The sequence below is a fragment of the Macrobrachium rosenbergii genome, chromosome 37 (genome assembly GCF_040412425.1).
Source record: "Macrobrachium rosenbergii isolate ZJJX-2024 chromosome 37, ASM4041242v1, whole genome shotgun sequence".
Taxonomy (NCBI): domain Eukaryota; kingdom Metazoa; phylum Arthropoda; class Malacostraca; order Decapoda; family Palaemonidae; genus Macrobrachium; species Macrobrachium rosenbergii.
The window spans coordinates 8,927,499-8,941,855 of record NC_089777.1 but is presented as its reverse complement, the minus strand read 5'-3'; the positions used below and the strand labels follow the sequence as shown (position 1 = coordinate 8,941,855).

General features: G+C 37.7%; 1 long non-coding RNA gene across 1 annotated transcript in view; it reads right to left on the bottom strand.

The window, feature by feature from the left end:
* The window catches only part of LOC136825131 (uncharacterized), a 327,719-nt gene that overhangs the window by 55,725 nt on the left and 257,637 nt on the right, over positions 1 to 14,357 (bottom strand). The window contains exon 3 of the long non-coding RNA XR_010849247.1: positions 10,556 to 10,618. This is a non-coding gene — a long non-coding RNA (uncharacterized lncRNA). The remainder of the gene's footprint in view (positions 1 to 10,555; positions 10,619 to 14,357) is intronic.

Here is a 14,357-nt window from a genome sequence, read left to right as displayed (position 1 = left end):
CTTCTTCTTGTGGCGTCCTCACGCGCGGCGAGCGGGCGAACTATTTCTTATAGCGCTTGCTTGAACGTTCTTGGGGCGCTCTAATCTTATTCTCACGAAATATTCCGTGGGAATGAGGCCGTAATATTTTCTCTTGTACATTCGCCGTTGCAGAAGAAAAGGTCTGATATAGGCACGTATGTATGTATGTACGTGTATATATATATATATATATATATATATATATATATATATATATATATATATATATATATATATATATATATATATATAAAATATATATATATATATATATATATATATATATATATAAAATATATATATATATATATATATATAAAATATATATATATATATAATATATATATATATATATATATATATATATATATATATATATATATATATATATATATATATATATATATATATATATATATATATATATATATATATATATATATATATATATATATATATATATATATATATATATATATATATATATATATATATTTATGTACTGTATATATATATACTGTATATATATATCTCCCAGGGTTCCAACAGGACTTCTGCTGGCCTAAACATTCCTTCGTCGACGAATGAAGACTTGGTGGCTATTCGACTGCAGTGGCTCGCTGCGTGGGAAGGAAATGGGCTTGCAGCCCCATCCTACATTTATACCCAAAAACAGGAAGAGTACCTTTGTACCTCAGAACAGGAAGGGTACCTTTGTACCTCAGTGCAGGAAGGGTACCTTTGTACCTTAGGGCAGGAAGGGTACTTTTGTACCTCAGGGCAGGAAGGGTACCTTTGTACCTCAGGGCAGGAAGGGTACCTTTGTACCTCAGTGCAGGAAGGGTACCTTTGTACCTCAGGGCAGGAAGGGTACCTTTGTACCTCAGGGCAGGAAGGGTACCTTTGTACCTCAGGGCAGGAAGGGTACCTTTGTACCTCAGGGCAGGAAGGGTACCTTTGTACCTCAGGGCAGGAAGGGTACCTTTGTATCTCAGAAGAAGGGTATCTTTGTACCTCAGAAGAAGGGTATCTTTGTACCTCAGAGCAGGAAGGGTAACTTTGTACCTCAAAACAGGAAAGGTACCTTTGTACCTCAGAGCAGGAAGGGTACCTTTGTACCTCAGAACAGGAAGGGTATCTTTGTACCTCAGAGCAAGAAGGTTACCTTTGTACCTCAGAGCAGGAAGGGTACCTTTGTACCTCAGAGCAGGAAGGGTACCATTGTGCCTCAGAGCAGGAAGGGTACCATTGTGCCTCAGAGCAGGAAGGGTACCTTTGTACCTCAGAGCAGGAAGGGTACCTTTGTACTTCAGAGCAGGAAGGGTACCTCAGAACAGCAAGGGTACCATTGTGCCTCAGAACAGGAAGGGTACCTTTGTACCTCAGAACAGGAAAGGTACCTTTGTACCTCAGAGCAGGAAGGGTACCTTTGTACCTCAGAGCAGGAAGGGTACCTTTGTACCTCAGAGCAGGGAGGGTACCCTTGTACCTCCGAACAGGAAGGGTACCTTTGTACCTCAGAACAGGAAGGGTACCTTTGTACCTCAGAGCAGGAAGGGCATCTTTGTACCTCAGAGCAGGAAGGGTGACTTTGTACTTCAGAGCAGGAAGTGCACCTTTCTACCTCAGAACAGGAAGAGTCCCTTTCTACCTCAGAACAGGAAGAGTCCCTTTCTACCTCAGAACAGGTAGGGTACCTTTGTACCTCAGAACAGGAAGGGTATCTTTGTACCTTAGAGCAGGAAGGGTGACTTTGTACTTCAGAGCAGGAAGGGTACCTTTCTACCTCAGAACAGGAAGAGTCCCTTTCTACTTCAGAACAGGAAGGGCACCTTCCATATTTATCAAGCAAGACACGGCCCCATTACAGCACAAGCAATAACATATCTTTATGCTGATAAAAATAAATCGAAACTTCCCTTCACCTTATGCCTTTATCCCACGTACAGATAAACCTTGTCAGAGTACAGTGAACCGAGAGCAAACGAAAGAAGAGAAGAAGAAATTCGCCGAAGAACAAAGTCCAATAATTGTAGTTTCTTGGGGCGGGAACATCTGGTCGAGTTTGCCACAAGAACAACACAAGCTTCGGCTAATGACGGCGAGAAAAAGAGGAAAGATGAAAAGGAGGAAAGATGAAAAGAAGGAAAGATGAAAAGTAAATCCCGAAAGCAACAATGTGTAAAACACGACCACTCGGCAGGATTAAACCAGATTAAACCAGTTCGCAATCTGGTATAATCTGGCCACTGCAGAATAATGACGGTCCCACAAAAACGGGAGTGGAAGCAGAGATAACGGTATATTTTCCAGCACGTCTTATTATTAACTATAAAATGAATGAGAGTGTCACAGACTGACACCCGAGTGAACAGCAAAAGAACTGAGTACTGATTAAAAATGAACCCATTGCTAAAATTTATTCTATGGTACAGGCTTATTGAGGATGTGTCGTCACAACACTGTTAGAATGACCGAAACGACACGCTCTGTTCTGCGTTCAGTACATCGGAATCGCAAATTTCTCCTTCACAAATTTCTTATCGAAGTCCCAAAACAATGATGTATGTATGTATATGTATATGTATGTATGTATATATATATATATATATATATATATATATATATATATATATATATATATATATATATATATATTTCAAACAAATTTATCAATAGTCTGTTGATCATTTTACGCCTTAAAACACAGTCAAATTTGAAAACAATCATCGATCAATTTTAAATGTGAATGTTACTTTCTTGACACGCAGTCGAGGTTTATTAATCAGTAAGTAATAATAAGTGAGAATAATGATGGAATAACAATTAAACTGATTTTTTTCTGCATTACAACAGCATATATTATATCAGCCATGCCAATTTTTAGTTTTCTGTAAAAGAAAACTGTTGTGCCGGCTTTGTCTGTCCGTCCGCACTGTTTTCTGTCCACACTTTTTCTGTCCGCCCTCAGATCTTAAAAACTATTGAGGTTAGGGGGTTGGAAATTGGTATGTTGATCATCCACCCTTCAGTCATCAAACATACGAAATTGAAGCCCTCTAGCCTCAGTAGTTTTTATTTTATTTGAGGTTAAAATTAGCCATAACCGTGCTTCTGGCAACGTAACAGCACAGGCCACCATGGCCGGCTGAGAGTTTCATGAGCCGCGTCCATACAGCATTTTACCGAGACCACCTAAAGAAAGATCTCTTTTCGGTGGCCTTGATTTAGCGCTGTACGGAAAACTAGATTGTAGTGTATAAGATGCTTTTAGTATATAAGATGCTTTTTAATGTAAGCATAAATATTTGTGCAAAACAGTAATGCATCGTAGTTGCATGTATACATATGCTTGTGTACCCATGCCTTCAAAATTCGCTGTAATGTAAGATAAGGTCAAGACGGTAAGTCCTGATCCCTGGGACGTTATGTACCAGCCCTAAGCTGAACCATCATTCCCTCATTCTACGCACTCATATAAGGACCAGTGTTAACAGAAGATAACCCCGGGCTGGACGACGGCACGTCTAAAGATGAAATCCATTAACCGAGGAATGTAGGTTCAAATCCTCCCTTTATCAACGAAACACCCGGAGATCGATCTCAGACATGGGACGCACAACTTAAGCCGCCTTTCCAGAAAATTCAGTAGGGCTTCTGTTACACTACGTAGGTGAGCTACGCACTTGGTAGCTAGTTGATTGTGTTGGGTCCCTTCAGGGTGAAGATGGGGGTCACGTGACTTCACAGACTAACAGTTTCTAGAGCCAGCCCTTCAAAAGGGAAGGTTATATATATATATATATATATATATATATATATATATATATATATATATATATATATATATATATATATATATATATATATATACACACATACATACATACATGCAATAAATAATGTATTCACTCAATATTTACAAGAGTAAATGCTATGAAAAGAGAGAGAGAGAGAGAGAGAGAGAGAGAGAGAGAGAGAGAGAGAGAGAGAGAGAACAAAAGGCATTATGGGCATTCACACAAGTTACCCAAACCCTGATCTCCGTTTAATACAAAAAGGAACGCAGACCATTAGGAAATCTTTTTCACTAGAGAGAGAGAGAGAGAGAGAGAGAGAGAGAGAGAGAGAGAGAGAGCCATTTCTTAAAGGCCTGCATCATCAACATTCCTTACCATCCTTTCACTCCTTGTACTTAATCCCTCTTGTCTTCTGCTTCCTTTTTTATCTGTCTTCGTAAAATCCTTTATCCATTCTTTCTTCTCAGGATCTTTTATTCTTTATTTCCTTACCTGTTCCTTATTCATTTTTAGTTTTCTGTAAAACAAAACTATTGAGATGGCTCTTTGTCTGTCCCGTCTCAGATCAAAACTGACTTTTTCTGTCATCCACCCTCAGATCATAAAGCCCTCTAGCCTCATTACATTTTACTTTATTTAAACTGAGTCGGTTGAGTTCAGACTGGGCGGAGTTCAATTTCGCGGCCGGTTGCAAATTGGTATTTCTGGTGATCATCCATCCTCCAATCATCAAACATACCAAATTGCAGCCCTCTAAGCGCTCAGCCCTAGGAGAACTGTTAATTAGTTTTATTTAAGGTTAAATTTAACCATAATCGTGCGCCCGGCAACGATATAGGGCAGGTCACCACCGGGCTGTGGTTAAGGTTTCATGGGCTGTAGCTAATACAGCATTATACTGAAACTACCGAAAGACAGGTCTATTTTCGGTGGCCTTGATTATAAGCTGTACAGAAAACTAGATTGTGCCAAAGACACTTCGGCGCATTTTTTATTTCTTATAACCTATACTCAGGCTCTTTTAGTCTCTATTTCCTTACCTGTTCCTTATTCTTCTTCATAACTTTCATCAATATACTCAGCCTCCTGCACCGATCATCAAGTTAAGTTTTCTTTTATCATTCTTGAACCAAACTATTCTTGCAAGTTCCTCTCAAACTAACCTGTCATTTATTAACTCGTCTTTCCAGTGTTTCCATTCTTTCCTAATCTTGAAGGCACTCTCCCATCTATTCTTAAGGGTAATTATCAGTTTTACGGAGATGTGTTCCATTTATTCTCGAAAAGTTTTGCCGGGTACAGTTGTTTATCTTTGTGTAACATTCTTCCTCTTCCTCCTCCTCCTCCTCCTCTTCCTCCACCTCCTCCCCTTCTTCTTCCTATTCTTGGAGGCTTTGCCCGTTACTCCTGTTTTTCTTTATGTAACATTTCCTCCTACTCTTCCTCCTTCCTCTCCTCCTCCTCCTCTTCTTCCTCCTCCTCCTCCTATTCCTGAAGGCTTTGCCGGGTATTCTTGTTTCTCTCTGTGCAATATTTCCTTCTCCTCCTCCTATTCTTCTTCCTCCTTCTCCTCCTCCTCCTCCTCTTCTTCTTCCTATTCTTGAAAGCTTTGCCTGGTACTCCTGTTTCTCTTTATGTAACATTTCCTCATCTTCTTCCTCATTTCTCTCCTTCTCCTCCTCCTCCCCCTCTCCTCCTCCTATCTTTGAAGGTTTTGCCGGGTACTCTTGTTTCTCTCTATGCAATAATCCCTCCTCCTCCTATTCTTCTTCCTATTCTTGAAGGCTTTGCCGGGTAGTCTTGTTTCTCTTTCTTCCTCTTCCTCATTACTTCTCTTCTTCCTGCTTCTCTCCTCCTCCTCCTCCTCCCTCCCTTCCTCTCCTCCTCTTCCTATTCTTATTGTTTCTCTCCTCTTCTTCCTCCTTCTATTCTTCTCCTCCTTCTCCTTCCTCCTCAAAATCTTCCTATTCTTGAAGGCTTTGCCTGGTACTCTTGTTTCTCTCTATGCAATGTTTCTCTTCCTCCTTCCTCATTCCTCTCTTCCTGTTCTTCCTATTCCTCCTCCTCCTATTCTTGTTCCTATTCTTGAAGGCCTTGCTGGGTACTGTTGTTTCTCTCTATGAAATATTTCCTTCTGCTCCTCCTATTCTTCCTCCTCCTTCCTCTCCTCCTCCTCCTTCCTCTCCTCCTCCTCCTATTCTTCCTATTCTTGAAGGCCTTGTCGGGCAGTCTTGTTTCTCTATGTAATATTTCCTGAACTTCCTTCTCCTCCCCTATTCTTCCTCCTCCTCCTCCTCCCCCTCTCCTCCTATTCTTTCTGTTCTTGAAGGCTTTGCCGGGTACTCTTGTTTCTCTATGTAATATTTCCTTCTCCCCATCCTATTCTTCCTCCTCCTCCTCCTATTCTTCTTCCTATTCTTGAAGGCTTTGCCGGGTACTCTTGTTTCTCTCTATGCAATATTTCCTTCTCCTCTTCCTCCTCCTCCTCCTCCTATTCTTGTTCCTATTCTCGAAGGCTTAATCTAGTATGGCAGATCCCATCTGCCTTTGGGGTGTCTTTTCTCTCCTCCCCTTTCCCTCGACTTATGACGCCCATAACTTATCCTCGCCCAACCGCCACCTCCCAGATATTAATGAAATATATTCCAAGAATTCTTGTTGCTTTCTCTCTCTCTCTCTCTCTCTCTCTCTCTCTCTCTCTCTCTCTCTCTCTCTCTCTCATCTTCTTCTTCTCCTTTTCTTCTTCTTCTGAAGATAAAAAAAGGAGAAGAGGAGACGAAACGAAAAAAAAAGGTCTCCTTATTCTTATTCTTATTCTTCTTCTTCTTCGTCGTCTTCTGAATCTATTATCCATTTTCCCGTTTTTAAAACGCAAAAAAGAAGAGGAGACGAAACAAAAAAAGTCCTCTTCTTTTCTTTTCTTCTTCTTCTTCTTCTTCTTCTTCTTCTTCTTCTTCTTCTTCTTCGTCCTCTGAATCTATAATCCATTTTCCCGTTTTAAAAACACAAAAAAGAGGAAAAGGAGACGAAACAAAAAAAAAAAGTCCCCTTCTTTTTCTTCTTCTTCTTCTTTTGAATCTATAATCCATTTTCCCGTTTTTAAAATAAAAAAAAAGAAGAGGAAGAGACGAAACGAAAAAACAAATGTCTTCGGGCTGAGAAAGATGATTTCGGAGCTAAATTACGACTTCCAAAAGATGGTAAAAATTTCGACTTTATTCCCTCGGCTAATGTCGGGCATAAGAAGCGGGCGTGCGGGCGGTGTTCTGACTCCAGAAGCGGCTGCGGCCGTCTGTTTTCCAAGCGGCGATCTATAGAGTACATAAAATGTAAGAAAATACTTGCTTCCTCTCTCTCTAAATCCTTGTTTGATTCGCTCCGGGGAGCAGGCGAGCGACTAAGCAAAACACCCACTGCAGAAGAAGAAGAAGAAGAAGAAGAAGGAGGAGGAGGAGGAGGAGGAGGAGGAGGAGGAGGAGGAGGAGGAGGAGGAGGAGGAGGAGGAGGAGGGGAGGAGAAAAGAAGGATGAAGGAGGGACAAGGAGGAGGAGGAGGAGGAGGAGGAGGAGGAGGAGGAAGAAGAAGAAGAAGAAGAAGACGAAGAAGAAGAAGAAGAAGAAGAAGAAGAAGAAGAAGATGGAGGAGGAGGAGGAGGAGGAGGAGGAGGAGGAGGAGGAGGGGAGGGGAGGAGGAGGGGAGGAGGAGGGGGGAGGAGGAGGAGGAGGGGAGGAGGAGAAAGGAGGAGGAGAAAGGAGGACGAAAAAGAAGAAGAAGAAGAAGAAGAGGAGGAGGAGGAGGAGGAGGAGGGAGAGAATGATGAGGGGAAAAAGGACTTAATCATATTATCATACATTCTTTCGCTTCTTTGCTTTCCAGCTTGCAGTTTGGGATGCTCCTCTGTCTTCTCCTCCATTTCCTTTATATCACCATTTTTTTTTTTTATTTCCTCCTCTCTTTACTGTCTTGTTATGCTTCGGTTTCATTCCTTTCGTATTGTGACGGCTTTGCTTGTCCGTCCACACTTCTTTCTGTCCGCACTTTTTCTGTCCGCCCTCTGATCTTAAAAACTACTGAGGCTAAGAGGGCTGCAAATTGGTATGTTGATCATCCACCTCCAATCATCAAAAATACCAAATTGCAGCCCTCTAGCCTCAGTAGTTTTTATTTTATTTAAGGTTAAAGTTAGCCATAATCGTGCTTCTGGCAACGGTATAGGGCAGGCCATCACCGGGCCGTGGTTAAAGTTTCATGGGCCGCGGCTCAAACAGCCTTATACCGAGACCACCGAAAGATAGATCGATTTTCGGTGGCCTTGGTTATACGCTGTAGAGCTGTACAGAAAACTCGACTGCGCCGAAGAAACTTAGGCACATTTATTACTTTTTTTTTTTACTTCCTCCTCTCTTTGACGTCTTATTATGCTTCTCTCTCTCATTCCTTTCGCAAATGTCTTTGCTTCTCCTTGTTACCCTTTCAGTAAAGCGTTGTTCTTCAATCTCTTCTTTTTCCTCCACTCTTTCCTTCACACCCAACTTTCATTCCTGCCTCTGCCGTCTTTGCTATTCTTATCCCTCGTGCATTAGGGCTATTTAATTCATTAATGGAGGTAATTACATTTAGATAATGACCTAGAACATTTTGAATGGGTCCTTAAATACGGACCGGAAAGAACATGGCGTCAACATATTTTAGAAAACTGTCTCTCTCTCTTTCTCACTTTATATGTGGTAATGTTCATTTCTGGTGATATATTTTACAGAATTATACAGTGTAAAAGGACAAGAGAGAGAGAGAGAGAGAGAGAGAGAGAGAGAGAGAGAGAGAGAGAGAGAGAGAGAGAGAGAGAGAGAGAGAGACTGCACTTGAGTTGAGAAGATATATATTGCCACTTTATGGACTTAGCGAATACTTCACGGGAATGCATTTATATAATAATAATAATAATAATAATAATAATAATAATAATAATAATAATAATAATAATACTCACAGCTACTCTTGCATTAACTATCAACGCATATTAAGTCCGTTCTTTGACTACACCAAATGCATTATGATCGCCTGCAGAATTATAACACTAATTACTGTTATCAAATGACATCACCAAGCAAAGAGATAAAATAATTCAGACAAAAAAATATTAGTTACAAAAAGATAAGTGTTCGTACCTTCGAACGAGGTTGAATAATCAAACTCAGAGTTACTTTATTCTGTCCGCACTTTTTCTGTCCGCCCTCAGTTCTTAAAAACTACTAAGGCTAGAGGGCTGCAAATTGGTATGTTGATCATCCACCTTCCAATCATCAAACACATCAAATTGCAGCCCTCTAGCCTCAGTAGTTTTTTTTATTTTATTTAAGGTTAAAGGTAGCCACTATCGTGCTTCTGACAACGATATAGGCATGCCATCACCGGGTCGTGGTTAAAGTTTTATGGGCCGCGGCTCATATAGCATTATGCCGAGACCATTTTCGGTGGCCTTGCTTATACGCTGTAGCGGCTGTACAGAAAACTCGATAGCGCCGAAGAAACCTTGGCGCATTTTTTACTGGTTTTTTATTTGAGATCTGTCCTTCTTAACATAATTCGAATACGTAAATCATTATTTACTGTTTATTATTATTATTATTATTATTATTATTATTATTATTATTATTATTATTATTATTATTTCCAGTCTAAAAACCAGGACTTACTGTAGAAGAATCTGCAATTAAGTAATAGCACTCTGTACGGACCTACTGTAGGTTGGCTCTCGTGATCAAAATATAAAAAAATATCGACGCACAGCAACTGAAGGCAATAATTCCTCGGGAATATGATTGTATAAAACGGTATCACTAATACATAGTAGACAGTATAAACCTTGCTAATATAAATTCCTGTTAATATATATATATATGCTATATATATATATATATATATATATATATATATATATATATAATACACTATATATATATATATTATATATATATATATATATATATATATATATATATATATATATACTATATATGTGTGTGTGTGTTTGTGTGTGTGTGTGTGTATGTTAGCAGGGTATTTATTTTAGCAAGGTTTATACTTTCTACTATGAATTACTGATACCTTTTAAATAATCATATTGCTGGTTAATTATCTGATATGTAATAACTTCTTTAGGCGTGGTTCAAGTACATTTATTTAGTGGTCGTAATTGGTTCATCGCTTGCTTATTATCGGCAATTATTATCTGTAATAATAAGAGCTCACATGGCACAAGATCATGATTCTTGTACACACACACACACACGCATATTTATATAAATATATATATATGTATATATATTTTATAAATATATATATATATACATATACTGTATATATATATATATATATATATATATATATATATATATATATATATATATATATATATATATATATATATATATATATATATATATACATATATAAGTACAAGAATCATTAAGACAGCAAATGGCTACGTCCCATAATTTTCTAATCCTTTTTCTATATCTTCCTGAATAAAAATGTTCCCCTATTTCTTTGGACAAAAGATAAGCCTAATGACATCCACCCATTGCCCAAAAGCCCAAGTTTACCTCTGAGGGGCAATTTAGCAAATCATACGGGTTTAGAGAAAATCTCATCTCAACTTTAAAAATCTTGAAAGGCCCCTACCTCTAAATGTAAACAAAAGTCATGGATTATAAATATATATGATTACTTACGTTGAGATGATGTCTTCCGCTGCACCACGCTGTTTTGTAGATTCACACCAAATCATGGACGAACTGAAAAAGGAAAGAAAAAAATTAAAGTTCATGCTATTTTCACCATCACTTTTGTCAAATTTCATCACTTTTGTCAAATTTCACTTTCATTTTTGTCAAATTTCACTATCACTTTTGTCAAATTTCACTGGCAGTTCTATCCATTATTATCATTTTGTCAAATTTTCTTTTGTCAAATTTCACTAGCAGTTCTATCCATTATTATCATCATTTTGTCAAATTTCACTATCACTTTTGTCAAATTTCACTAGCAGTTCTATCCATTATCATCATAATTTTTGCCAAATTTCACTGTCACTTTGGCAAGTTTCACCATCCCTTTCGTCAAATCTCACATCATTTGTCAATTTTCACATCACTTTGTCAAATTTCACCATTACTTTTGTCAAATTTCACTATCACTTTTGCCAAATTTCACCGTCAATTCTGTCAAATTTCACCACTTTTGTCAAATTTCACCGTCAATTCTGTCAAATTTCACAATCACTTTTGTCAAAATTCACCGTCAATTCTGTCAAAATCCACCATCACTTTTGCCAAATTTCACCATCACTTTTGTTAAATATCACCATTAATTTTGTCAAATTTCACCATCTCTTTTGTCAAATTTCGGTTTTATTAGATATCAAGGTTTTGTATGTATTTGTTTCCAACCTCTGTCCTATTCTCCGGAAAGGGAGGGGAAGGGGGAGGGGGAGGGGAAGGGGGAGAAGGACTTTCCGATCCACTAACCATACCATCAAGAAAATAACTATGATAATAATGAAATTACAAACCTTCCTTTAGATCGAAACCATAGAAACGTCGAGAGAACATGAATTATGAGAAAAACAGAAAGAAATCAATATACCTGAAGGCAAAGACTCCGGATTAAATAATAATAATAATAATAATAATAATAATAATAATAATAATAATAATAATAATAATAATAATAATATCGTGATAAACCGTTCAGGTGTTCGAAATTCTGTCTTCTGCATACCAATACAAGTTATTCATATAATTGTGGTTTTTTAATACATAATAATAATAATAATAATAATAATAATAATAATAATAATAATAATAATAATGATAATAATAATAATAATCGTAACTGCATTTGAGTTTCCTGACAAACGAGAGAGAGAGAGAGAGAGAGAGAGAGAGAGAGAGAGAGAGAGAGAGAGAGAGAGAGAGAGAGAGAGAGAGAGAGAGAGAGATAATAATAATAATAATAATAATAATAATAATAATAATATAATAATAATAATAATCGTAACTGCATTTGAGTTTCCTGACAAACACACACACACACAGAGAGAGAGAGAGAGAGAGAGAGAGAGAGAGAGAGAGAGAGAGAGAGAGAGAGAGAGAGAGACTTTATTGGCTGCCTGAATAAACACAGCCCTTTCAGCATCTCTGCTCCCACAAAGTTTTATTTCCCGTTGCTTGCGCCATCCTCTTTCAATAAATGTAGAATTACTTCCAGCTTAACTGGTCTCCCTGTTGGTCTCGACCCGACGCAAGCAGAAGCATATTATTACGCCAGAGAAAGACTGTTGTTTGCCATTCCAATCAAATAACTGGTTGTTAAAGGGAAGAGTTGTTAATTAACAACATGGTGTCCCTTGGGATGTAGCGGAATTAGAATGATTTATTTACTCTTTTGTTGTGTACTTATTTACTAATTTATCCCCTTAATAATTTATTTATATTTTTGTTTATTTATATGTTAATCTATATTTTTTATAAATTGATCTCTTCATTCTATTTGTATGTTAATCTATCTTTTTCCTAAAAGATGTACTTTTACTGATATATTTACTCTTTTGTTGTGTATTTATTTACTAATTCATCCCCTTAATAATTTATTTATATTTTTTCTATTTATATGTTAATCTATATTTTTTAATAACTAATCTCTTCATTCTGTATTTCCTATTGTCTTCTGTAATTTCTTTCAAATGAACAACCATGCTTTTGGAAGCTTGAATTTCATGTAAATGGCCCTCTAAGCAAGCCTGTTCCATATGAATTGGGTACAGCTTCTGAACAATAATAATAATAATAATAATAATAATAATAATAATAATAATAATAATAATAATTAAAAATTTCTACTCTTCCCCCATTCAGCTTAAGGCTGGCCACACACGGGACACTTTTAGTGGAAAGTGGCCAGCCACTAACATAACACAAATAAGAATTACGCCGAAGTTTCTTCGGTGCAATCGAGTTTTCTGTTCAGCCGCTACAGCGTATAGTCAAGGCCACCGAAAATAGATCTATCTTTCGGTGGTCTCGGTATAATGCTTTATGAGCCGCAGCCCATGAAACTTTAACAACGATCCGGTGGTGGCTTATTCTACATCGTTGCCAGAAGCACGATTATGGCTAACTTTAACTTTAAATAAAACAAACACTGCTGAGGCTAGAGGACTGCAATTCGGTGCGTTTGGTGATTAGAGGGTGGAAGATCCAAAGTCTAATAAAAGATGTCTGTTCACTTGCTGCAAAAAAGTAGTACGAGCCGCGCAATGACGTCATCTAGCCAGCAAAATGCTGGGTCCGTTACATGAAGCGGAGTCAGTCACCAACCAGCCGGTGTTGTGTGCAGATCTCTGCCTGCGGCAATCAAACATGCCTAGCAATTCTGCTGTTAGTGGCTGCACATCCAGTTACGAAAACAATCTACCTGCCTTCAATCCCTCTCCTACTCGACTGGCTTCATTGTCTTCAACAGCTTTAAACCTGACTGAATTCTTCACTATGAACATTATAATAGTTTGCTGCTAATTTTATGATAAAGGATGTCAAAGTCTCACTGTTACTCTTATTTAACATAATGCCCACTTACACATTATACTCGGTGTTATTTCATCCCTCTCTGCATCAACTTCACAAGTTCTTATGTAGCCTTATTAATGCTAATTATTCCACTACAGAAGGTAAGATGGAAAATCTACAAAAAAAGACATGAGGATAGAAGTTACATTTCAAAGGTTATTTATCTAAATAAATGCCAAATTAGGCCTACATTATAATGTGTAAAATGCTTTGTTCATTTCTCTCTCTTATTTCTACTCATTTACAGCAGTAGCTTCTCATGAATTACTAAGTAATTACTTCAGTTTAAACATAATAATAATAATATTACACAGTCATTTATAATGTTACACAGTAATTTACTGGTAGAGTACAGTGTCAACTGGCCACTCCACACTATTATCAAGTTATAACAAGAATAGACAGAAACATTAGGTATACACTTTAATCATACTATTTATGTTATTTTTTCTTTAAATACGAATGATATACTTGAAATTAATAAAGTTAAGTAGTGTGACTGAGAAGTGGACAAAATAACAGATAAAAAAAAGTCCCCCATTAATCACTCCATTTTCTATAATTTAGGATACTCTGCCTAGGTGACGTCACCACCTGCGCGCGAACAGACTTATCTTTTATTAGACTTTGGGAAGATCAACATACCAATTTGCAGCCCTCTAGCCTCAGTAGTTTCAAGATCTGAGGGCGGACAGAAAAAGTGCGGACAGAAAAAAGTTCGGACGGACAGACAAAGCCGGTGCAACAGTTTTCTTTTGCAGAAAACTAAAAATGAAACACAAGTGTTTGTATGGAAGACCGCAGGCGAACCACTAAAAGTGGACGAAACTAAAAGAGTGGATACAAAGTGGCTACCAGGTATATTTCTTGGCCACACCACTGTACAAGCTGATTTTACTAGCTGGCC